General features: G+C 42.3%; 1 protein-coding gene across 2 annotated transcripts in view; it reads right to left on the minus strand.

The window, feature by feature from the left end:
- The window catches only part of ENOX1 (ecto-NOX disulfide-thiol exchanger 1), a 376,506-nt gene that overhangs the window by 243,232 nt on the left and 106,828 nt on the right, over positions 1-26,446 (minus strand). For both annotated transcript variants that reach the window (XM_075139390.1, XM_075139385.1), the window contains exon 3: positions 11,485-11,562. The gene's annotated coding sequence lies outside the window, so the exon portion shown is untranslated. The remainder of the gene's footprint in view (positions 1-11,484; positions 11,563-26,446) is intronic.

Here is a 26,446-nt window from a genome sequence, read left to right on the forward strand (position 1 = left end):
TTGTTGCCTTTCTTCTGGAGGACAAGGTGACAGATTCTCTTAAAGCAGTAACTGCTCTTTGCTTCTTCACAAACCCATGCTTTGAAAACAAGAGTCGTTTCAAACCTTGTCCAATCTATAATCTGTCTCAGTTGGAGTGGGGAGCAGGGAAGAGTTAAAGCGTGGCAACGTGGCCAAAGTACTCAGACTTCCTTGATTAAGAAGCTAGTAATAATCCCAGGTACAAAATGTTCTAGTCACATCGGTCAACTCCTTCCACCAAGGAACACAAAACAAACATGAAGGCCATGGGACTTATGTTCCTTATTATATTAGTCATTTCCTACAGCCTAACCCAAAAATCCTTGAATATTTTCTTACACTATTGATAATCAAAGTAATTGACTCAGCTACAGACCATAGCACAGTTAAATCTTGTTGAGATCAAATTGTTTTGTTCTTTACCTCACCTCTTGAAAGACCTAAAGGGCAAGCTTTTGGCCATTTCCCATACTGCCTAAGGAATATGAACACCAAAGTGCTAGGGAGATCATGCAACCATGAATGCCACGTTGCCACGAATACAGAATGACATCATGAATAGAATAGAATAGAACAGAACAGAACATTTCAGTTGGAAGGGACCTACAACGATCATCTAGTCCAACTGCCTGACCAATTCAGGGCTGACCAAAACTTAAAGCACGTTGTTAAGGGCATTGTCCAAATGCCTCTTAAACACTGACAGGCTTGGGGCATCGACCACCTCTCTAGGAAGCCTGTTCCAGTGTTTGACCATCCTCTCGGTAAAGAAATGCTTCCTAATGTCCAGTCTAAACCTCCCCTGGTGCAGCTTTGAGCCATTCCCATGCGTTATAAGTTTGGATGCCAGGAGGAACATGTAAAATTCCTGATTTTTTTTGTAAAAATGTTTCTTATAGTTTACACATCCACATTTTTATTGTTCAATTTTGGGCTGATAGGAAAGTCTCTCTCCTGGGACAGGGTCTTATAAGCTAGCAAACTGTAGAGAGAAAATATGTAGAAATAAGGTGACTAGGGAGCAGGGATTTGCCTCTGTGGTAACAGCACTGCAGCGAGGGATAGAAAGCCTTAGATGTTGGTCAGTAGACGAGGGGATTGTTCCTTACCCATTCTCCCTTCCACCACATCCCCTCAGCTGCCTCAGTTCAAGCGTTCGTTCACCTGGCCATGCCCAAAACCATACTGGGGTCATTAAAAAAAAAAATCATTAAAAAAAAAGGTTCTTTTAACATGAATCATTTCTCACATCCAATTTAGAAAGAATCTGCAGAGCCACTAAGTGCAGCCAAAGGGAAGGTAACCTCTGGTGATGAGTGTGGAAATGAGAGCTTGAAGGCAGTATGCTCTGAGATCAGATCTGTATAATATAGTATCAAAATAATATAAAAATTCAGCCTAAGAGCAAAGAGCAGGTATGATTTTTGTTCTCTCTGGTTATTTTTAACTGAACCTTTGCCTGTTCATCTATTACACCTTTACTGGCAGAGCTGGGGCAGTAGCAAATTTGAATCAACTTTCAAGCCAGCATAAAAGTTGGAGAGAAGTCACAGAAGGTAATTTCATTACTAGAAGTTTAATGAAAACCAGCAGCCGGACGGCGATGCAGCACATAAATTGGTGCCTTCAGAGAGGAAGATAGGCAGAGCTGCCAGCATAAATTCTGCCTAAGAAAAGCCAATGGGCGGGTGTGGGCAGACCTGCCCGCTGGCATGGATGTGCCTCCACAGCAGGGGCTGCCCCTTGCCTGCAGGGACATGGGGGGGAGCCAGGAAACTGAGGTGGGAGTTTTAGGGGACATGAATCCGTTAAAAAGGCTGCTCCACTGCTCACAGAGCAATTTGTTTCCAGGGATCAGTTGTGCTTTAAGTGTTGGGCAAAGGCTACCGCAGCATGTGCCTGCATGGTCTGGGTGTTGACACCAGCCTGCTGGGCCCACACTGAGCAAATTCATGATTGTTCTGCTCAGGGTCAGAGGCAACTGGAAGCCACATAAACATACTAGCAGTGCTGAGGCCAAGTTAACTGCACTGAGTCAGAGCTAATAAACACTGCCAATCATGGCAATTTATTAGCTTGTACTCAGCATCATGCTAACTGTGCTACACAGCTTCTGGTTGGCTTGGAAAATGGTCAGAGGGAACCCCTATCTACCAGTAGAGAGCTGCATAGATGGCAACCCTTATCCGTAAGTCTGTGGACTATCACCGAGCACCTGAATCCTGGTGAACTGAAGTATAAACCAATCATTTCAAACTTTTTTGGAAAATTTTGAGGAAGGAGCACAGAAGGCGCACTAGGGGAGTGAAGAATGGACTCTCGACCAAGGCCATCGGCTGCTGAGTTACAGCTCTCTACTGGGAGTGCCAAGCAAAAAGCCTGTAGCCCGATCATATGCCTGGAGGGCCTGGGATTGCAGAGCAGAGTCTAGGTTTGATCTAGGCTCCACAGTCTTAAGTACCTCATGCATTCAGTGGTGAGACTGTCAGCAGTGCAGTGAATGGCCAGCACGTGCAGTGAAACCTCTTCATAGAAGCAAACAAAATGCTGCCACAAAGGACACCCACGTAGACTTGTTTTTCTATTATAACTTAAAGACTTTAAAATAGCAATTTGCATTTGGCTATCAAACACTGACTTTTCTTCCGAAAGCCTGTCCTATGGCACTGCAAGCTGCCTGCTGGCTGTATGGCTCTTTGACAAAGAGAAACTTCCCAACAGAAATCTCAACTCACTTGAACCTACAGAAGGAGCTACAGAGGTGGAAAAATCAAAGATGCGTCAGTGGAAGGATTGCGGGACTGACCATTATAAAATCTGGAGGCAAAGGTCTCGAGCATTAAAGGGGAATGCTCCTGGAGGGATTATAGAAAGATCAGAGGCTCAGAATGCTCCATTCCCCAGAATAAGAGGACAACCAGCTCTCTCTGTATATCTGCGCTTCATCGGGACCAGATAGTGCATTCGATTGATCTCACTCAGGTGTGACTGACATGAGAACCTGACAGTAAGTGGTCTGCAGAACTTTGGCCAGGATTTTGGAGAGATAGTTGAATAGCTTTCACACACACAAAAAACAACAAAAAAGAAGGAATATTTGACTTGGTTGCAGAAGATGCTGTGTCTTTAACATGTTACTCTGTAATCATCTCCTTTCCCTTCTCCCCTTGTTTTTTTGGCACCATAAAACAGTAAAAAGGCTGTGTGAAGAATAAAATATAAGGACACTTGGGATGTTTTCATGGAGTGAAAGAAACACAGAACATTGCCATTAACTACATAAGTGAATTGGTGGCCTTCAAACATTAAAAGAACAGCATTATGAAGAAATTAAGTCTCCTCTAAGCAAAACACATGACATCAGTCAATTTTATGACCAAGGTGCCATATTTCAGACTCAGCCCTGTCCTGGATTTAACATATGACCTTTGCTTTCAAGATCCTTGGTCCCTCTGAAACGTTTTTCTTCATTCTTTGGTGCTGGTTCCTTGTTATTAATTAGATCAAGTCACGTTTCCACTGAGACTGTAAGAATAGGGACATCTGTGTGTTACCTGTCAAGTACTGCCATAACTGTCTTCAATTGCTCTTGTAAGTCTAGTGCCTCTGTGGAATTCCATATTATGAAAATTGTATGCTGTCTTTCAAAGCCCTTCCCCTAGTCCGTGTAACATTGCAATGTACTTTTGGTAGGGGGATGTAAAAGTAGAAAACTTTCCTAAGAAAACCACTAAGTGCAATAGTAAGAATACCACCATTAGCAATAGCGAGAAGAGTTGGTTTCCTACACAATGGGAGGAAAAGCTGTTTGAAGGATCAGCTGTGATCAGAAAGCCACAACAGTTGACACTGTAGACAAAGGAGTAGAAATTCAGGTCATAGTAGGAAAAAGCAGATTAGAGAGAACTGAGATAAGTTAAATTTTTTCAAATTGGCTAGGCCTTATGAATTTCACCCTAGAATATGTAGATAACTGACTGAGGGAATCTTAGAGCTGCTGGCAATTATCTTTGAGAGGTGAGGTCAGAAACAGTCAACTCAGCAAACACTCAATGGGAAACAACCGAATAGGTTTAGTCTTCCTAAGAAGGAGCTGAAGTTATCCAGTGGATCACAAGCTTAAACAGAGTTACTGTCACATATGTATGAATATCAGATTGGAAATATAAAGGAAAGTTTACACAAGACACATGAGGGAATTCTCCTTTATTACTTCACTTTGGATAGTCTTCAGTCATAAACTCAGGTCCAGTGTTGGATGCCACATTTTAAGGAGAATGTGATCGATTGACAGTGAGTACTCTACAAAACATGACAAAAAAATTGAAGGAATAAACTGTTGTTTAATGCAAAGAAGACAAGATTTAGGGTAAACATGACAAAAGACCCTGAAAATATTAAAGATGGTTGCAAGGAAAAAGGGAATAACCCATTTTTGTTCATTGCAGGTAGGACAGAAGTAACTTGCAGGTTAAGAAAGGAAAATAAAATATTTTGTAATGGCAAGGAAAATTGGGCCTTGGAATGAATTGCCCAGAGAATCTCCCATCAGTGGAGGATCTCAGAAAGGGATCAGACACAGCTCTGATGGGGAGTATCAGCACATCTGACACAGCTGCAGGGCCCTCAAGCTACTTGCCAATTTTCTATGATTCTAGGAAAAAACACCTGTGGTTCATTAGCAGAATAATTTTTTGAGTTCTAGGATATTTTGGGCAATAGTATGTATTACCTTTTCCTGAGTTCTTTTTTAATAGTATTCTGAAAGCTCAAAGTTAAAGAGTGGCTTGACCCAAGATACTCTTTCATCTTTCTACTTTCGTTTTTGCTGTTTGAGCAAACTGCCTGGTCATGCTTTCCTCTGATTCTTATAAAGCCTCTTGAACACAATATTCAGTGGTCTTTTTTTTTTTTTTTTCAAATGTGGGATCGATAACAGATGACATTAGGTGGGAACACATTATTTCCTGAATGGTTGCCTACAGCCATTATTGGATCATTTCTTCTATAGGGTCAACCAACTTATATTAATGTTGATGTGGATTCCTTTAAGTTTTGCTTTTTGTTTTTTCACTTGTGGCATCTAATAATCAATTTCTCTATATTTTCCCTTTTCTGACATGATAATTGACCCTAGAAATTTGAGTCCATCTGGAGCAGTATATCTTAGGACTCTCAGTCCCAAAATGCTATGTGTGCTACACTTCAGCCTAGAAAGCAAGCTGAAACTTTATCAAATTCAAGGCTTTGCCTTACTATTACTTTGTGTGTCCAACGAAGAGCAATGAAGCTGGTGAAGGGTCTAGAAGACAAGTCTTAGGAGGAGCGGCTGAGGGAACTGGGGTTGTTTAGCCTGGAGAAAAGGAGGCTCAGGGGAGACCTTATCATTCTTTTCAACTACCTGAAAGAAGGTTGTAGCGAGGTGGGTGTTGGTCTCTTCTCCCAAGTAACAAGCGATAGGATGAGAGGAAAAGGCCTCAAGTTGTGCCAAGGGAGGTTTAGATTGGATATTAGGAAAACTTTTGTCACTGAAAGGGTTATCAAGCCTTGTCCCACACTGCCTAGGGCAGTGGTTGAGTCACCATCCCTGGAAGTATTTAAAAGACGTGTAGATGTAGTGCTTGGGGACATGGTTTAGTGGTGAACTTGGCAGTGTTAGGTTTACGGCTGGACTCGACGATCTTAAGGGTCTTTTCCAACCTAAATGATTCTATGATTCTATGACTCTATGATATTGATTGAAATTCGCTGGGTTTTGAGTTCTGAAAATGAACAAAAGTTGTTCCTGAATTAAGCTGGTGTCAAAGAGTTTTTACAAGGCTGGCAACAAGGAGCTGAATAATCATCACAGACAGCTTCTAATGGTCATAGAATTGCAAATATATTCATTGCAGGATCAAACTCACCATCATTCTCTCTCATGTACACAAATCCAAAAAAAATTCCTTTAGTGTTTACTATTTGAACTGGTAGCCCTTCCGCATACTTTAGCTAAAAAGCTAAAAAGCAGGAGAGAAAGGACATAAACCTGCCAACATTATGCTCGGCTTTGGTGGAAAAAAGGAAGTATTTTTTTGTAACCCATCTTGGGTGGCTCTCGGCCACCTGAATATTCCTTGTTTTTTTAAGTAACAAGCTCTGCAAGTTTCACTGCTGTTTCTGGAGACTTGGACAGTAGCAGTGACAGTGGATTTCTCCTTCTCTCAACTGGGGAGGATGTTTTAACTGCCTTTCAGAAGTCAAATCAATTAATATATTTCTGACTATGGCAACAGACTCTCACTAGAGCTGTAGCTTATGACTTTTATCTTGTTGTGACACCTGTTTTGGTCAAGGGGATTACTGATTACTCCTCCTGGAAGGTGTCAATACTGATGATGTTCAGTTGAGCAGCTGTCCTCCCTCTTCTATTATTATTATTCATGACGTGTGATTTGATTCTTCTAAGGGCCTTAGTGATAGAAAACTTAGCAGTTCTTTGCTGTCTGTCTTTTAAAGGGACCTGAATGGACAATTATTGTTTCAGAAATGTGCTACAGCCCCCATTTCACCTCATCTATTGTTCAGATATCTCTGTGCAGCCAGAATGTGGGCAATGAAAAGGTGCAAGATGTGTTATTATCCATATGCTGAGAGCTATCAGTTGCACACTTATTGTCTCTCCAACAATGTCATTCATTACCTAGTATCATACTGAGAAGAATTTAAAGGATAGAAGAGAGAGAAGACACTAGCAGTGATTCCACCTAGACAAAGCTGAGGTAAGATATGGATTGGAGTCATTTTAATTGAGGGTATACCTCCATAATTAATTATTGAGCTTCTAAATTCTGGGCTTATTTTACATAATTTGTATCCATCTGAAAGTCATATTGACTATATTCAGCTTCTTAATGCTGGCACTTGAGTCAAGAAGTTAACAATACATGAAGGGATGCAGGTACACGGAAGGAAGACAGAAAAAAAAGGGTTTGGATTGGGATCTATAGGATCTGCAAATGCTTATTCTGAAAAATAGATAAACAAATGAAATCAACTACAATGTAAAATCATTTTTCTTTCTAACATTTGACAGATTACCATAAAGACAGTTATGTTCAACTGTTCTCTATCTTCACTATAAATAAGACACCAAATTGCTTCCTATGGAGCAAATAAAGCATAACTTGGATTTTAGAAACACCCCTAAGTGTTGTGTAGCTCTGGAAGAGACTACATGGGGTGGCACTGAAATCTTCCTCACTGGAGCATTTTTTTATGAATAGATTAGATAAACATCTCTCACAGATTATCTAGACATCTTTGTTCTCATTGGTAACCCAGGCAAATGAGCCAAATGATCTTTGGTGTCCCTAAGGTGTTCTTGATTGCTGACACTAAAGACCTCCCTTATTTTTATGTAACGCCCCAGGAGCTGAAATCAGCAAAGGCCATCATCTAATTGCCACTTTGAAACAGAAGATGATGGGCACTGGGGTGAGAATGGTAAAGAGCCTTACTCCTGATCTGAGTCTATGGACACTTTGCGTAGTTTGCATTCTTCTGGGAAGCAGCTATGATTAAAAAACAGGGAGGTATTTCAGGATGCTTCTGGGCTGTTCCTCCAGCAGAGAAAGAACTTGCCACCGTTCCTAGGAATTCCTTGGAAACAACTCAAAGCATAAAACCCAATGGAAGGTCCATTTGCTGTCTGAGTTGGTTGGACTGTTTTCCCTGTATCCATATTAATTTCAGACTCTTGCAGAAGTCCTGCTCTGGCCACAGATTTTACTCAGGTGAGCAAATTGCCATTTTATTTTTTCTAATAATCACTTGTGGGCAATAAAAGAACAGAGTTGGATGGTCACAGATCCTCTGAACCATCATTCAAATAAAAAAAAAAAAGCGCATATATATGTTTATATCAGCTTGCACATACACCCCATGATTTGGACATAGTAGTCTTTACAAACTCACAGTCCTGGTTTAAATTCTGTTCTAATAAAATGCAACTGTCCCTCCATGGCAGCTTTGTGAGATTTACTTCCCCCACCCTCCCATTTTATTCTGCCACATTTCCTTTGAGCATCTAGCTTATAGATTTTCTCCAGCTACCAAGCTATTTGGCTTCCATCTGTTCAATAATTCAAATATACGCACGAAATGCACACATGGCACATTTCCAGGTAGTAACATCCCCTTTCCTTTCTGCCTTTTCATAGCCAGGTCATTTGCATATAAGGTGCGCAAAGATAACACGCTCCTGTTTGCCTCCAGGGTTCTGGTTTGTGCATCAGCTCCCCGCGCTTTCTCTTTGCAGACCTCCACATATCGCATGCAAGCAGCCACTTTATGCCCTCGCAGCCTCTGGCAGGACAGCTAAGTCGTGAGCAAAGCCCAGTGGCATTGAGAGTTTGGCCTCCGTGGTAGCATGGCTTTAAGGCAGACGTGTATTTAATACAGCGGCAGCAGGGCGCTCCAGGTCCTCGTGCAGCGCTGGTATGGAGACCAAATGTATGGTTGCCATGCTTACATGCTCTCATGGAAAAGTGCTCTCCCTAGGCTCTTCCCCTCCTTTCTCCCTCCCCTCCATGACTTTACCAGCTTGGTATTTTCCAGGTTGTGTCTTCCTTACTGAAGAAGAAGCAAAACAATGGAGTAGCACTTCCTCCACCAAAACCTCCCCAGGAGCCAGCCCTGGCCCACCGCGTGCCCAGGAGGCTATAACAGGAGGACAGGGCAGAGGAGCACAGCCCTGGGAGACGGGGGCTTCCCATCTCACGTGGCAGCCTATTTCCTTTCAATGCTCTGAAGTGTTTTCACAGCCTTTGTTTTTCTCTGCTCTCCCTAAAACCAAGACACTTGTTTCACCATAGGGGTGCCAAGGGCAAAGGTTTGAGGACAACCCAAGAGGCATTTGGAGAGACGCATCATTTAGTGACCCCAATAGAAAAATTTAAGAAACTCCAGCAATAAATGAATAAAACTCCAATAAAGCAAGGACAAGTAACAAAGATGTCAGGGAGGCTTGTCTGGAGAATAGGCAAGGGATTGTAGACAGGAAATAAAAGAGCAATTAAGAAAACAAGAACTGTACAAGAGGAGGAGATACTTACGAGAAAAAAAAAACCATGAAATTTGCAGTGAAAGACATGGGATAAATCAAAAAAGCTGACCTGGATTAAACAAACTATTTGACTAGATCAGTATCCTGTTTTCCTTCAATGTCAATACCAGATGCTACACAGAAGCTGTACAAGAGATACCTACACAGCTGCAGAAGAAGCTTCACCCGAACCCCAAGCAGAGGACCAGTGAGTTCAGCCTTCAACCAGGCAAATGCTGTGTAATTGCTTTATAACTGTGTAATGTGAAAAATATATCTGTGATGGTATTCTTATTGATGTAAATATCTATTTCTTGCAAAGGTTCAATGCAACACCTTTTGATAATACCTTGGGGCCATACTTTCCAAGGGAAGATTACACCTTGTATCTCCTTTTCAGTAGAAATGCCTTGCCTTTTAATTTAATTGGTTTTCTTTTGGTTCTGCATTATAATGAAGGTGCAGCACAGCCATCCCTAAACTACTTTATGCCACTTAGTATACATATATATAATATGTACATGTAGCAAATTAATGTCATAGTTACCCTCCTTTTAATCAACACGATACTAATTTGTATGTGTATCACTGATTTTTCACGAATCAGACTTGTGAACAAGGAAACTTTTAAAATGTGTTTTAGACAAATGACTTGCTTAAGCTTGCTCTGCATAGCAGCTGTTGACTGCATTTGTATCAAATGGCCCAACCACACTTTGCTTCGGCAAACTTAGCAGAAGCTCTTGGAAGTCTTTTGTGAGCCGTGATTCAAACAACGCTCATAGATAGGTCTGGAAAGGAAGATTTTATAAAGCTGCCGCTGCTAGTAAAGGATTTACAACCCAAATGCCAACACATGCAACGAGTTTTCCCCCTTTATCCTAAATGTCTTTCAGTGTTTGCACTTCTTTCTCCTCCCCCCCCTCCAAAGAAAAACACAAATTTTGCCCTAAGGGATATCATCATTAAAGAAAGAAACAGTGCAGCCATAAAGCTTTAGCACGACACACATCATTCAACAGTTGTGCAATTACTCTGAAAAGCTCCTTGTTTTTCAACACAGAGCTTTCACTCAACACAGGCCCAAGGCATCACCGTCAGATCTGTATCTGCAGTATCTCAACCAGTCTGATCTAGGGCTTTAGTTCATTATGGAAGCTGTAGCCATGTGTGAGGTTTACATCTAGGTTCAAATAGTTTCTAAAGCATTTTGGAGCTGAGGTGGCTTTGAAAGGTATTACCAAATCATAACAATTTCCAAGAATGAATTAAAAGTTGTTTTGGATACCTCTCATCCCCTAAATCCACCTGGGTTCATTTTTGTTTAAGGTTTACAAGCCACTTTCCCAACAGAATTCATGTAGACTACATAGCAAGTGACTACACAGGCAACAAGGAGTGCAGTAATACCCAAAGTGCTCTCAGGTAAACCAAGGGAATGAAATAGAGCATATTCCAAACATGAACTTTTTTGAAAATTATTATTTAGGGCCAGATAAAACTCCCCCAGACCCTGAGTGTGCTCTGATAGGAGGGTATGACCACATAGATGGAAAAGTTGATTCCCATTGGTTTCTCCGACCAAATTTCTATAAAAATGCTGTTCGGTACTATCTTTGAAAGCAGTAAGAAATCAAATTTTTCTCTGTTATATAGCTGCATAGGAAAACATATTGAAATGCAGGGGAGTGTTTTCTACCCTCTAAATCATTGCGATCGCGGGGCACAGTGCTTATAACACTATCATTCTGGCTGACAAGGACGTAGCATTAGCTACAGGCTCCTCACCGCTCCTTGCCATGCTGACACTACAGGAGTCAAGCTATTATTATTCTGCTCTTTTTACAGTCTCTTAAATATCCACTTTTTTAAAATTTTATTATTTTCTTAAACTTTCCATGAACCTGAGCTCCTCCTGACCCAAAAGCCCCAGTAATTCTGCTAACCCTTTGCTAACTGTGCTTCTTGAAACATCCACAGCTATAGCTGTAGGACAGCCGCTCACATATTAGCAACCTGGGTGGGAGCAATCGATTGCAGGGCCTTTTAGGGTAATGCAGTTTCAACACATACTGAAAGACATAGTGGGGAGGTGAAAATGACTTACAGGCCCAATTCTTTTCTGCAGTTCAACTCTATAAACTGCAATAATTCACTTCAAAGGGAAGATGATTGGGTTACTCTACATTTATACACAGTATCAGAACAGAGTTATGTCCTAAACATTTTGCAAGAAACAAAAATAATTTTTCACAACACTTGCTCCAAAATAAAATTGGATTTTAATTTGGTTTGCATGCATTTGAGATAAAAAAGGTAACAAATCAGCACAGGAGTCTACATGCTGAAATAATGAGAATGCAATAGAGTTTACAGACCTGTAGGAAGCAAGGTAACTTCTCAGCGGCCCCATCACGGTATTTCCAAAGGAAGGTTACAAATTCTCATGGCCAACCCTGCAAGAAGTGGAAAGAATAGTTAAAACTAGAGAGTTTCCAAAGGAAAAGCAAATAAGATCAGCTGTCTCCTTGGATACGCAACGCTAAAAGTCGCGTAGAATTGTTTTAGAGGATGTTAAACATTTTAAACTACGGAAGCAGCAAGATCATAACAATTATTTAAAAATAACAAAGTCCAAGTTAAATAAAATACAAAATGGTAAGTTGTTTTTAAAGACATGTTATTGAAAACAGTCTTGATAAAAATGCAATGAATATGTGGCACTGGATTGGGAAGAAAAGAAAAAAGAGAGAACACTGCACCAATTTATACTCCCTTTGAACTGTAATACAGACCTTAAAGTTCATTTTCAAACGTATAGCATATCAAAGAAGCAGACATTTATTTCTAGCTATGGCACTTCTAGGCTTTTGGTAAATGAAACCAGAAATAGTCTAGTGGAACTGTGCTGTCTGATAAAGCATGTACTGATGGGTTCTGCTCAACATCAGTAAACAATTGTTTTTTCCTTTAACCGAAGGAAAGAATTTCAGCAGTAAACAAATGCCTCGCATCTTGCATGAATTCTTCAACAGAATCAAAGCAAACCTGTCTTTTCACACCTCCTGCATGTGCTATTCCAGGTCAAAATACAAGTTATATTCCCTGAGATCTATCAGTTGCTATGTTTTCAATTATGACAACCATACAATGGAATAGAATCGTTTAGGTTGGAAAAAACCTTTAAGATCACCAAGTCCAGCCGTAAACCTAACACTGCCAAGCCCACCACTAAACTATGTCCCTAAGCACACAGCTATATGTCATTTAAATACCTCCAGGGATGGTGACTCAACCACTTCCCTGGGCAGCCTGTTCCAAGGCTTGACAACCCTTTCGGTGAAGAAATTTTCCTAATATCCAATCTACACCTCCCTTGGCACAACTTGAGGCCTTTTCCTCTCACCCTATCGCTTGTTACTTGGCAGAAGAGACCAACACCCACCTCGCTACAACCTCCTTTCAGGTAGTTGTAGAGCGCGATGAGGTCTCGCCTCAGCCTCCTCTTCTCCAGACTAAACAACCCCAGTTCCCTCAGCCGCTCCTCATAAGACTTGTGCTCCAGGCCCTTCACCAGCTTCGTTGCCCTTCTTTGGACACGCTCCAGCACCTCCATGTCTTTCTTAAGTCACTGTGTTCAGGCAGGTGGAGAGAGGATAGGGAATCCTCCACACCATGCATCCTGTACCATGTGCAGGATGATACCATGATACAGACAGGATGATGATACACAATACACTAAAGCTTTCTGCTATAATCCGCCTGGAATCCACACCCGTTGTTGTAAGGATAATTACCTGGGTATCCCCGAGGCCAATTTTTGCAGTTTTCATATAAAAATCACCTCTTGCATAAGACATGAAATTTAAAATCATCCCCTTCACAGATATCATTGAGTCACTCCATTACCTCTGGGACAGATATAAATTATGCATTCTTTGATTCTCTTTAAAATTTTAGATGCACAAGGGGACAGAGAAGCATCTAAATGGTACTAAAAATATAAGGCATTCAAGAAAGAAACAATAACTTGTATGGTATTAACTGCTACAGTGCTCCGAAGGCTCCCTGCCTGGTCAAGAAAAGCACATAAAGCACTGAAACATAACAGCAGGCTTGCATGCTAATGGCTGCTGGTGACAAGGACTCATTGAATGTCACTGCTTCACATACTGCGTACTGTTCATTTTTCTTATCTATGTGACCTCTCCTTTGAAATGACTGATGAAACTCCCATGAATTAGCATCTCCGCTTCTGGGCATTTGCCACCAAGAAGGCATTCAGTAACATCTCTACTAAAATACAAAAATAAAGCAAGGGGGAAAAAAATCATAATCTTAACAAAAAATAGTCACTATGTCTGTTAAAGGATACTCAGTGTGTACTGCTTCTCCAAAGCTTCCTCGTTAGGTTAGTTTTTACCTTGATGCCCTTTAAGAGTATTGGCTTGTCACAATACATGCATTCACATTTCAGACTTGGCTAACATTTTCATAATTGGTGTGAATAAAAAGGAATAGCTGTTACTGCAAGAAAAAAAGAAATGTCTCTGTTCTGATGCCCTGCTGCTATGATGACCTATTTCACACTAGCATCTGTTCTCTTCTGATGAACCACTCCAGATGTAAGCTGGCAAAACAGCACTGCAAGTATGTTACCCAGACGTCCACTGAGTGCTGCAGATGTTTTCTTCCATGCTTCACATTTAATGTGTGCCTGATTAATTTTTTCTTTATTATTTCAACTACTTGGCCCACAGAATTTCCTATGAAGTTCGCAGAATCCGGGATCCAATCTGCAGCCATAACGAGCAGCTCCCTTTGTGTGAGCAGGTTCATTAATGTCTGGAATAACCAGCCAAAAGAGCCTTGGTCTGAATTGCCAAAAGAAATGCAAACGTCAGTAATCTATTACGCCTTAATATTATTTGCCTGAGGATTTAACACAGCGCTCATTTCAATTTCAAAATTACAGATGTTTGTAATATTCACATGCATCAGTCTGACCAAAAATATTATGCCCGTTCTCTGCCTCAAGCCCTTGACCTGAATGAGGTTAGTGACAGGGATATGAATGACTTGAGCAGAAAACAAAACACAAAAGTAGTTTTATTGTGAAGTACAATATTTCTTCTGTCACTTAACCATTTTTTTTTTCCCTCTCAGAATTACAGGGTAGACTGCAAATCTTCAAGGCTAGCAGCCACTACGACAGCCTAAGTGCCATTTAAAAGAATAATAATTTATGAGATGCCTTGATAGAATAGCAAAGGTCACAGAGAAGACTCCCCAGGGAGGAGAGGGTGACAAAGGTTACAAAGATGACTGAAGACTGGCCTACAGGAAGGGATTTTCTTGGGAGGAAGATGTTTTGTAGCTTCATCCTAGCTAACACAGCTTCATGCTATCTACCACACAATCGCCTCATCCAAATGGAGAGTTCACCTTTAAGTTAGCTACAAGGCATTGCTTACGAAATACGCTTCTGAAATTTGTGGCTTAGCAGCTTGGCCATGTACCCAGGCCCCACAGAGGTGCTGCCAGACAGAGAACGCTGTGGGTCTGTCCCACAGGGCACAAGGGGATGCCTAGAGACCAATTTGATCCCACCTGGGGGATCAAACTTGAAAAATTTCCGGAGTCTTTGCAAGCCAGTCTCCAAATAGATGCCACTTCTGAGGCAGTCAGTATCATTTGCAGACCTCTAACAGACCACCACAGCCTGTTGCAGTTTCTCTTAGCAGCAATGTGAAGAGTCGGTATACGAGGAGCCTAAGACATACAGTTGACACATTGCTCCCAGGCAGCTGTAAATTTGCACACCAGCCATCACGCTACACAGCAGCTTGGGTTGCTTTTTCTTGCCACAGCTATAGCATTCCCCCCGTTCAGCTGCCGCAAGTACAGAAAAAAAGAGACAAGGATGAAGACAAGCAGGAACAACTCTACTTGGCACAGTTCCACTCTCCGCAGCATCATCTCTGGGCTCATAAAATACGCATTAACTGGTGGGAGAAGCTGGCTGCAAACCTGGGGGTAACCGGCGGTGTCTGCAGAACATCAGAGTGATAAAGAAAAGCTTAACCTGAAGCCAGCATGCAATACAAGACAACTCTTATCTCTTCAGAAATGTGTGGCCATAACCATTTTAAAAACTGACAGTTTCCAACTGCTCCCGATCGGTTGTGGGAAGTTTCTGCAGCCAGATCAATGGCTGGCGCTTGTGGAGGAGGCCTGCATGGCTCTGAAGGGTACAGATGTAATATTTGCGGTCAGGAAGAGGTTATTGATCGCTTTGAGTGCAAAGGATTATGCTTAATTGCTGTAGGACAATTACTAGAGCCCACCTTCCTGGTATTTGATCTCCATGCCAGGCCTCCCAGTTTATAGAGAGGTGCCCGAGGGCTGGGTAACCATTCAGGTAGATTTGCCAAAGGCAATCTTTCAGGACTCTCATATGTTTTCTGTACTAAAATAGGGCAATTTGCTGAAGGGGACTAATGCCACAGACATTAATAGTATCTGCATTCTCTTGCTCCAGCATGGTCCATCGCTATGGCCGATGAAGCCTTTGGCTGGCTATTCAGATCATAGAACATTTTTACAGTCTCATAACCCCACACCAATGACAACGGAGTGTGCCTTTGGGAGAGGGAAGGGCAGAAGGCAAGCGGAAGGCGGGATGCAGCTGAACAAGCCTCTGATTGTAACAGCATCTTTTATCCTGCAGGAAGAAGGGAAAGGGAACTTGATTGTGCAGGAATATTGCGAACACAACGAATAACCCACTCACCAGTGACAAATCTACCGGGCATACTGCCAAGGAGCCCTCCTGAACCTGGTTCCCTCCTGAAAGGGAACCGACATTTCCAGTGTGTGCTTTGCCTGATGCTTAGAGTCGCTTGCTCCAGCGCAGCAGCTCCCTCTCAGTGCCAAGCCCTGGCGGGCTCTGCGTGTGGGGTTTTATACTCTCCCATGTCGGTTTTGTGTGCTCTGTCTTCCTTTATTAATTTTAAACAGAATGGGGGGGGGATGTAAATTCACCATGGGGATATGTCAGTGTTTGCTCAACATGCTCTATATACCTTTATTAATTTTGTATTGAATGGTGGATGTGATTTCATTCTGGGGGGAAATCAGGGATAGCGAAAGGCCTTTCCCACAGCAGGGCAGCAGTGGGGAAGGGGAGGTTATTTCTCTGTGGGTCTGTCTGAAGTGATTTGCATGCTTTTAAGGGTTTCTAAAGCTGAGGAACTTATGCTTTCATGGACAGGCAGTTTCAGTGCCATGACCTACTGGTCTGAAGAGGTTGATTATCTTAATGTAGCATTTGTTATGCAAGTCTTACAGCTTACAGTACATTTTAAAAGCAGCAGATGATGCCTTTTTATAGTGCAAGAACAGTATGTAAACGGGGAAATTAAAAAGCTTTCAAAATTAAAACTTATTTCCAAACAAGACTTATTTTTTAACAGTACAAATGCATAAAAAACACATGAACTACAAAAGGGTGGTTGTTTGACACAGGTTCACGAGGTTTAACTCTTGGTCACAAGGTTTAATTCTTGGATCATTGCAAAAATTGCCTCCATTGGTGTGACCAGCTTGGCAGCCTGTCATTTCCACCCCTGCAATTCCCGGCCCCCTGACAAGCCGACACTTGGCTTGGAGCACGCAGGGACACTTGACGCCCTGGACTGCTGTTCCCTTAGGCTTGATGGAGACGTTGCAGAGAGTTGCTTACTTGTATATAGCTCTTTGCTATCTACCTTTAATTCACACAGCAAGGTTACACTCCATCATAGCACGTCCCTTTGTTTCCAGACTCTTGGTCCAAGTATATCTTTATCCATCAGTATCACGACAATGGAGGGAATGTCCCCTTTCTGTCCTACTTACTTTTCTAGAAAAAAATCTCAACGAAAAAGATTTTCATGCCTCCCTCAATTTCCAGAGGCTCCCAGGTCACAACTTGTTCATATTCAGATTTGCCAGATGCTGGGAAATAGTAAACAGTGGTGTCCTGATGGGTCTGGACCTTTCAGATATGATAGCCAAAAGGCAAGCATATTGCTTTGAATTGCAATGAAGAAGTGCTGTTCATTGTTCAGGTTTTCACTGAAAAAAAAATGTATTTTTTTCACCCACAATTCTGCAGTGCCAGGTACAGAGTCTGCTTCCACTGTTGGAAACCTCCGCACATCGTAGCTCTCTTTCCCTCTTCTCCTACTGACTTCCAGAGCACAAAGTCTGGGAGTTCATAGCTCCTCTCCACTCCTCCAGCTCCCGGAGGATGGAAGCCAGCCTTCTGATTACTGCACAGGGCAATCTATATTGGGATTCCTCTGTACAGTTGACTCCTCTGTGACTCCTCCGTCCAGGGACCTGTTGTGGGAAGGGGGCCATGGGGCGAAGGTCTCAATGACCAGCAATCCGGGGACAGTTTGCTGTAGGAGGAAGGGAGGTGAATATTCACATGGGCAGTCTAATGCTTTCGTTTGCCATTCCCCAGGCAGCTGTGACATGGAGGACACCCGACCAGCCAGCAAAAGACCTGTTTTACTAATCAGAAGATGTTGCAGTGAGAGTTACACTTAATTAACGACTTCCTAGGATTTATACTGCTGAACAGTGCCTTACTGAAATTACTGCTCATAACAAACTTGAAATGGTGAACTGAATTAATTACTTGTTTGAGCAAAACATGTTATAGACTTGAAAACTGAATTATGGACTAGCTGGCTCTCACTGCACACGTTTATGGTACAAGTCATTCTTTTCCTAACCTGGTGCAGCTGGCACATGAACCCCTTGCGTGACTGATGGCAGGGGCAGCAAGTTTCTGCACTGAGGAGCATGGTTCCCATTTTGAGCATCAGAGAGAGCGGAACTGCTTCAATTGAAAAATGAGTGAGGGAAACAGGAAAGAAAGGGGATGGGGGGCTGCAGCTGGCTGTCATGGGCTCTGTAGGTCAGCGCTTTTATACTTGCTGAATACAGCTGGATTTTGAACAAGCGGGAGGGAAAGACGAAGGGCAGGATTTGGAAACTGGCTCACATCCATTCAAGACAATAGCATGCAACCCAAGGAAAAAGTAATAAATACCAGGTACATGTCACAGCACACAATGCTAACAGCCTTTAATAAAGGCTAATGCAATGATACTCGCCAGCCTCCTTGCTGTGCTGCCAGCAGCCTGGGTGTTCCCAGAGACTGAAGGCAGGCAGGCAGGGGGGCAGGGAGCCAAGGAAGTCCGGCAGCCCTGCCTAGCTGTGAGTGCCTTGTTCGGGATCCTGCTTACTGCACCCATGTAGGGGGACAGGAGTCAGCCAGTGCTCCACGTTCTTTGTCTATTAGCTGTGTCCTAGACAAACCACAGGTCAGCAGTGGTATTCTGTGCCCAGTTCCTCTCCAAGTCCTCCAAAAATAGAATGTGGGCTGGAGTTCTTGTTTCTGTCCTTCACCTTCCTGCAAGCCATCTTGCTCTCCTCTCCTTCAGTGCCGCTGTTATGAAACTCTGGAGGGGAATTTCATTCAGCCATTGACTCTCTTCACCCTGGAGAAGGCTCGGGGGGTCCTCATCACAGTATTCCAGTACTTAAAGGGCAGCTACAAACAGGATGGAGGCTCTCTCTTCACGAGGAGCCACATGGAAAAGACAAAGGACAACGGATACAAGTTGTACCAGAGAGGTTTCATCTTGATATAAGAAATAATTTTTTTACAGTGAGAACAATCAACCACTGGAACAACCTCCCCAAGTTCACAGTAGAGTCCCCATCACTGCAGGTTTTCAAGACGCAATTGGACAGTAGGCTAGATAATCTCACCTAGGCTCCCTTTCTCACGAAAGGTTGGACAGATGATCTTTTGAGGTCTCTTCCAGCCTGGGCTGTTCTATGATTCCATGATTAGCTATCTCCCTCAAATCCTACTCTCTGGAGACTGATTCCCAGAGCTTCCTATCCAGACCTCCAGAACTGCCCATATAATCTACTCTCTCCCTCTGAGGATAAGGTTATCATAGAATAATTTACATCGGGGGTACCCCTGGGGGTCATCTGGTCCAACCTGCTGCTCAAAGCAGGTTGCTCAGGGTCTTCTCCAGTAAAGTTTTGAATATCTTTGAGGATGGAGATTTCACAGGGCAATTTGTGTCAGTGTTTGACCACACCCATGGTGATTTTTTTTCCCCCAAATATATATAATCAGAATTTCATATGTTATAAATTGTGTCTGTTGCTTCTTCTCCTATCGCCGTGCACCTTTGGAAAGAATCTCGCTCTGACTTATCTGTCCTCCCTGTAAGTAGTCATAGACAGCAGTAAGATCCCCCAATGGCCTTCTCTTCATTTGAACAGTCTCAGATCTCTCTACTTCTCATACACCCTCTGCTCCAGCCCGCTGTGCATCTTGGTGGCCTTCCATCGGACTTGCTTCAGTGTGTTCACACCTTTTTTGTACTGGGGAGCTGTCGTGGTTTAACCCCAGCCAGCGAATAAACCCCACGCAGCCGCTCGCTCACCCCTCCCCCTCCGGTGGGATGGGGGAGAGAATCGGGAGGGCACAAGTAGGAAAGCTCCCGGGTTGAGATAAAAACAGTTTAATAATTGAAATAAAACGAAGTAGGACAGTAATAATAACAATGAGAACAACAACAATAACAGAATACACAAAGCAGGCAATGCACAATGCAACTGCTCATGGACCACCGACTGCGTGTCACGAACGGGGGGCGAGCCCCCCCCCCACCTGGTTTTTATACTGAGCATGATGTCACATGGTATAGAATACCCCATTGGCCAGCTGGGTCCACCACCCCGGCTGTGCTCCCCTCTCCCGGTGCAAGCACCACCCAGCAACAGCCAAAGCATCAATGGGCCATCAATGCTCCTTTCACACTAAACCCAAAACACAGCACACCCCCCAAGCTACTGGGAAGAAAGTTAACTCTGTCCCAGCCGGAACCAGGACAGGAGCCTAAAACCAGACACAGTACTTCAGAAGTGCTCTCACAAGTGCTGAATGGAGGGCAATAATCACTTCCTGCTAAGCTAGGTCCAGCTGAAAGCATCCAGGAGGCTGCAGAGCACAGACCTAGAACAAAATGCCCCAAGAAATGTGTGCCCAAATGTGAGCAAAATATACAGATTTTTGTTATGAGTGGACTAGCACTGAAACAAGGAGACAAGAGTTGGCCACCTTAGCCCAGAGCAGTAGCAGGCACACAGGTAAGACAGAACAGCCAGTTGAGAAAGACTGCACAGAAATGAGGAGAGAAAGGTAAGGAACACCATAATATTTCAGAGCACATAACCACTTGAATATTAGTATGAAGCAGCTACAACTGAGCTTAAATTACTGCTGATCCAAACAGGAATAAAAACAGCAGTAATTTTTCCATTATAATATAATAAGGAACTGTATCACGCAAACACAGGTTTTCTTAATATCAGTGTAACCTGGTTAAATGCTGTATAGTGCCAGCATGAACAGATCATAAAATGGGCCAAAAGTGGTATAACCCAATTGACTGCAGAAGCATTTCTGTAACTCAGTATAAAAAAAAAAAAAAGGAAAAAGAAAAGACTGCAAACCATTCAATCTTTGTCAAGAGATGACATATTTGCATCTTCTATCCAGACCGACGGTATCCTGCAAATACACTTATTCATTGTTCTGCAAAGCTGCATCTCCAATACACAATACTGCAACCTCCATATACCTAGAAATGAGACCACTAATAACAGGAGGAAAGAATTTCTAAGAGATACCAGGAAGGTAGTATACACGTGCATGTGGGAGGAAAAATAGCGATGCGTCTACCACCTTTGTGAGTACCTCCCTCAGCCAAGAGCCATTTTAATATTAAGACCATGAAGTCTGCCTGTGACACGGTAGCAGCAGTAAGTCTAAAGAAAACAACAGCCTGGAGGACAGTGCTTTTATCAGGACTGCAAATGCTGGCTCTATTAAAAAAAAGCAACCCTGCATTATCATCGGTTTTTTTCACAGTGGCAACAGCAGCACAAATTGAGTCCATACCCAGAGCTGACCATGAGGAGCAATGGAAAGCAAAACTTGGGTTTCTTCTTACTTTGTTACTGGAGAAAAGAACAAGAACGAAGGAGGCTCTTATGTCAGGAATAGTGCTCAAAGCACTGGAGCAGCTGGCAAAAGTTTCCGATCAGTGCAATGATTTGGGAAAACTGCACATGAAATATAAATTCTGGTTAATATTTAAGATATTATTCAGATGAGTAACTCTCTGTTATGGATACTTTTCTGCCAACATGGATTTTCAACAAGTCCCTTCTAGATCAGAAACATCGTCCACTTCTTCCATTTTGCTGGAGGGAAGGCATTAAAATGTCAGAAGTTAATGAGTTATACAAACTTACTCTTTTTTTTTTCTTTTTCTTTTTTTTTTTTTTTTTTTTTGCTTTAACTTTACCCTCTCTTGCAAAAGGCTTATTCTGACTTCTTTTGATACTGGTTTCTTATAGAGATTTACTTATGATAAAGTCTTGTCCTTGACCCAGAAAAAATTATGCACTGATGGTATCAGAGGATCAATTTTATGCAGAGAGGGAAGTGGTCCTTTGGACTGAACTGCCTTCTCTAAAACCAAGGTCCATGAACTAATCCCAATTGCAAAATGCTTCCAGCAGGGGTATAAGCACTTGCCATGTTTGTATTTTTTTAAAATAATCTGATGGGACTGAGGCCACAAAGTGATTTTTGTGGTTGGAAGAGGTTAACAGCACAAATAAGGTTGAAAACTGCTGTCCTAAACTATTTAAAGTAGAGAATTTGGAAATACATTATGTTTTGGACTACAGACTAGGAGAATGAGCAGTGCTTGTGGGGGTTCCCAAAGGCTATTTCTTACTAGATAAACTGTTGGGATGGAGATTTGCTGGAGCATCTTGCTGGACTCCACTTTTACTCCCAGTCATTGTGTGTCACATAATTAAGCCTGGAGGGGATACATGTGTGTCTCACCATGCCAACGATCACATACAACAGGTTCTGCTTGAGATGAGAAGAGCCTTTCTGGCTAACTATCAGTAAGAATCAGTGAGGACACCTGAGAGATTCTGCGACTCCATGCCATTGCAGTAATGAGCTGGCAGATGCCCCTGACAGAAGGAAGGGTCATTATTTTTCTGAACAGGTTCCCTACCCACATCACCAGCCTGCTCGATTCCAGGTTAACAAGCTGGTCTTCAGGCAGAAATCAGCCTGACAGAGACTTTAAGAAACAAGAGTATAATTAAGATCTGTTAGATTTTAGGTGTGCCTTTGCCATGTTACCACTGACTTTGGACTCTGCAACTAGTGGCAAAAAGCTTTCAGCAAAGAAAAACTTAATGAAATAAAAATAAACACTCACCCGCCCAAAAAACAGCAGTCATATATCGGAGGTCTCTTCCAAGGGAGAATCTTAATGGCATCCTTTCACATATCTATAGCCTTGCATGTGGAAAGTTTCTGCAAAACCAGCTGTGTCCTCTGAACACCAAAGAGGAGCAAGAATTCTGTACTGGAAAAAATTCTTAAAGCACTTGTTCTTGCTCAAACACTAAAATTGCAAAGTGTCTGCACTCAAGCAACTACAGCCATGCAAATTAAGGTTATGTTTCAAACAAAACAGATTCCTCCTGTGCTTGCAAGTGACTTGTATGTGTATTTGTAATGTGCCCATTGCTAAGGCATCTGTGCCATGAGCTAATAATGGAAATAATAACAGAATAATGGAAAAGATGCATGCACGGGCAGCTTTTATACTGAAGATTGTGTAAGTAAGAACAGAGGCCACCTCTGGGAAATATGGAGACAGGATCTTCAGTAGCCTAGTCCTAAGAGCCATACTTTCAAAGAACAGCAGCCATTTGTGCAGTTGAACTTCTGTGTTTGCAAGTACACATGCATATTAAAGATCATAAAAGCAAGAAATTAATTAGGGAAGAAATGTCTCATAAAGCATTTCTGAAAACAGGGATGGTCTGCATGTATGGCAGCATACAATGTATTTTGCATCCTACAAATATTAATGGGGCACTTCTCTGAAATACAAGCTTCTACTTTCATACATGCTCTGCAGTTAGACTGAAATATTTCAATTTAGTTTTTTAAGCGTTTGAACATAGAAGCTGTTACAAAAATTAGAAAGGGATTTCCATAGGGTGTAAAGGGGTCACAGAGAAAGCCTGAGCCCATTTTGAGAATTAGTTCAACAAAAGAAATCCTTATACATACTTGTCTACAAGTTTGCAAAGACAAATATCCAGATTTCTGCAAAGGTCATTTCAGGTAAAGGTTTGAAATTCATACTGTTTCTTTAGATATCCAGGTGTATATCCAAAAGGAATTAGAATAGGAAGAAAATCTGTTTTGTTTTGTTTGCCTGGAACCTGCCACCTTTAAAAGCAACTTGTTAAAAAAACTAGTTTCCATCTGCCAACAGCACCACAGCATATACATAGTGCTTTAAGTGCAGAAGAGAATATGAAGTCCTCCAGAAAACCCATGCTATTCTGTTTAGGACGTATTTTGATGATGTTTCCTACAAGTTTCCAAGTGATGGCTGGCTCTGGCACAAAACAGCAGACAACTGGGTGTGGACAGTGTGTGCACAGGAGTCAGGCTAAGGACAGCACTTCAGCCAGAACGGTTGTTTCTGCACTGGAAATAAGGCTCTAATTTCTAAAGCATCTGCAGGATACTCCTCCTCAAGGAAAAAAAAAAAAGAACAAAAGAACCAAAAAAAAAAGAAACACTTGATTTTAAAATACAGTCTTTAAATCTACTTTACTTAGAGTTACATTGTAAGAGGATTTATGACTAAGATGAGAAGAAAAAAAGCTTTGAAATTATTACTTGCAATTTTGAGAATATCATAGAAACTATGCTTAAAGGTCCAATCCTGGCAGCCCACATGCATGTAAATTGTTCTGTACAGCTCAGTAGCACTCATTTTCATGAACAAGGGTATGTGCCTAGAGACAGGCTTGCAGGTTTAAACTGGTTGCTTTATTTGTGGCATAAATTTCCTCCATCTAGTCAGAGAGCTGGAAATGTCCTGCTTCAAATAAAACCCAAGAACACATAATAGGTAATAGATATTTGTAGGGCAGCTTGAAAAACTCTTATGAAAAAATGTTTTTAAAAATCTTTTTCCCTACTGAACAGCTCGGAGAAGTGTGTCCCTGACAAAGGCCCATAAGGGGCCAACACAGTGGTTATTTGTTCTCTTTTGCTTTTTATAAATGAAGCAAAATATGGTTAATACATTATGCATGTCTTCAAGCATATTTTTATTTAGCCTGTTTGGTCTGTTGTGCCTTGGGAACTTTCACTTTGTTTTGTTGTGCCTTGGGAACTTTGATTTGATTTTGTTTTTCTGGTTAATAATAAAATTGAAATATTAGGGCAGGACATCAACCAATCTACAGCACGCGAGATTTGTTTAAGTTTCAATGAAACGGCCTCTCAACGTCTCTTTTCCACTCCCTTATCTTATCAGTCACAAAACCACTCTCAAGAAGCTGGCCTGTCACGGGAGCAGAGCGGGCCAGTTGCTATTAGTCATTTCATTTCCCGTTAAGATGATCTGTTGTTTCACTCCCAGGAATAAGATAGACTTTTCCAGTAACATGCTATAGCGTCTCAGTACTGTACAGTTTGGGTACAGAAACTATTCTGTGCCTTTTACTTTTAGAATTATCATTAAGGAAGTGCTTAAAACAGATAAGCACATTAAACAAGCAAAAGACAATCCTCTGCCATGAGGAATTTACTCCTATTGCAAAAGTGAAAGAGTGAGAGAGAACAGCAAAGCCTAAGGGAGAAAGAAGAGGAAGAGAGGACAAGTGTCATGAGATTAGACAGTTAATTACATTCACTACATTCACACCTCAATTTTTTTTTTTTTTTTGGGGGGGGGGGAAGTATCTTTTGGCATTTAGCAGCAATTTGTCTTCCCCTGGAAACATTCAGGAAAGAATAGATTAAGGAAAGTAGGACCAAAGAAGTGGGAAGGAGGGCAGTGGTTGAAGGGTTTTGATGGGGCTGAAAACCAAGTTCAGACTAAGTAACCAACAGAGTGAGGCAGAGAGTGAAAGAAGCCGTTAGAAATGAAGATTTGCAAGGGCAGGAGTACAGGAATGAGTGACCACACAGCAGGGCTGAGGGGTAGGTAGGCTTTCCCCTGTCAGCATTCATCTCTATCCTGCTCTACCCCACTGGCTGGAGGGCAGCATCCATACACCACTGCTACAATAAATTGGTCTTCTTGGGATGCTAATTCCCCCCTTCCTCTTATCCCAAGAGGATATCCTCCGTCAATCCCTAACTGTACCAATCCTGGGGCAAAGAAGGAAGGGTGCCTACATGGACAGCTTCCTGGAGGGTCACTTTTTATTTTTCTGAAGAATGCACAGAAATTGTCAGTCTGTTTGTATATGTCTAGACAGCAATGTACAAATGTGCTGCCCTCCTTCTTATACAGCTGCAAGACAATTTGGACTGAACCAGCCCTGTTCCTGGCTCTTCAAAGGCTTCAAGCCTGTAGGTCCCATGCAGCAAAACAAGTTATTCTCAAACTCTCAGTGGAGAGGCTGTCTCAGTCCGTCACAAGGTGGTGGAAGACTGTTCCAGGATGTCATCCTCCTCTGTCCTCTTGTTTGAGCACCAAATCAATGGAGCTTCTCTATTGTGAACAGCACTCAGGAGTGGAAATGACCTGTTATGGAGTAAGAAATTTGCAGTCTCTCCTATATGTGACCCATTTATAACCAAGCTCTTCTCCCTCCTACCACTGATTCTGGTGGTGATTTTGGTTTGTTTCATTTGCTAGGGGTTTTTTATTTATGTATGTATGTATTTATTTATTTCCCCTGGGTCTGGTGGGACCCTGAAAAGGCACAAATTAAGTGCTGAAGAGAAGCTCCTCCGATGCAAGCTGAAGGGACTATCTGGCTGCCCAGGTGAGGGAGAAGGGAAGGGCTTCAGTGTCTCGCAGTTAAACTGTCTAGTCCTGCCAGTCCCTATCCTCCTCCTCTCCCTGCACTCTTCTCAGCTGTACTTAGTTGTACGGTCGTACTCTTACTGTGAGGCATCCCCCGGACACAGCTAACATATCTGGGAATCACACGCTTGAACTGAGCAGGAACTTTCCTGGCTCATAGCCTGGGAATGAGCTGAAAAGAGCTGGGAAGCCGGTACGGAAACCCTCAGTGGCAATTCCCACTGGCATCTTGGTATCCCTCCTCTGATAAAGCTTCCCAGGGTACCTCATATGGCTCTACAAGACCCACAGCCAATTTAAGAGACAA

This window comes from Calonectris borealis, chromosome 1 (genome assembly GCF_964195595.1).
Source record: "Calonectris borealis chromosome 1, bCalBor7.hap1.2, whole genome shotgun sequence".
Lineage (NCBI taxonomy): Eukaryota > Metazoa > Chordata > Aves > Procellariiformes > Procellariidae > Calonectris > Calonectris borealis.